Genomic DNA, 542 nt, shown 5'->3' with positions numbered 1-542 from the left:
TTCCCAACCGGATGCCGGGTAAGTTTAGTTGGCTGTAACAGTGTTCTGTCTATATGTTTTTTTTTTCATATTTCAGCGTCGAAAAAGAAATACCATTGCATGTGGTAACATGATTTGTGAATTTGGTTCCGTATGTACTTTTTGTGGTTATTGAATGTTGTGAATTACTACACTTAGCTTCTCGTTGAAATTAGATTGCTGCTGATTTTGCATGATCAATGTTAAGCTATTGTATAAAGTTAATCTTTCTGGAGCAAGGGAACTGAACAGTCTTCATAGTCCAACCAAAGCATGCACCTTCTGATCTTGGTCTCTCTAAAACACTATCCCTATTTTCTAAAAGCGAAGTTGTTTTTAGTGTTTGGTATGACAAAGGAAAATAGTTTCTACCAAAAGAGGAAAAATGACCTGGCTTATGGACACAAGTTATTTTCCTTTATAACTATACCTGCGTACCATCACTTGCTTAACATGACTTGTTCCATTCAATAATTATTACACTATTCAATCTTTAATGTCTAAAACCTCACAAAAACTTTATT

The sequence above is a fragment of the Nicotiana sylvestris genome, chromosome 5, assembly GCF_000393655.2.
Source record: "Nicotiana sylvestris chromosome 5, ASM39365v2, whole genome shotgun sequence".
In the NCBI taxonomy this organism is placed as follows: domain Eukaryota; kingdom Viridiplantae; phylum Streptophyta; class Magnoliopsida; order Solanales; family Solanaceae; genus Nicotiana; species Nicotiana sylvestris.
The sequence above is the reverse complement of the archived record's forward strand: the minus strand, read 5'-3'. Positions refer to the sequence as shown.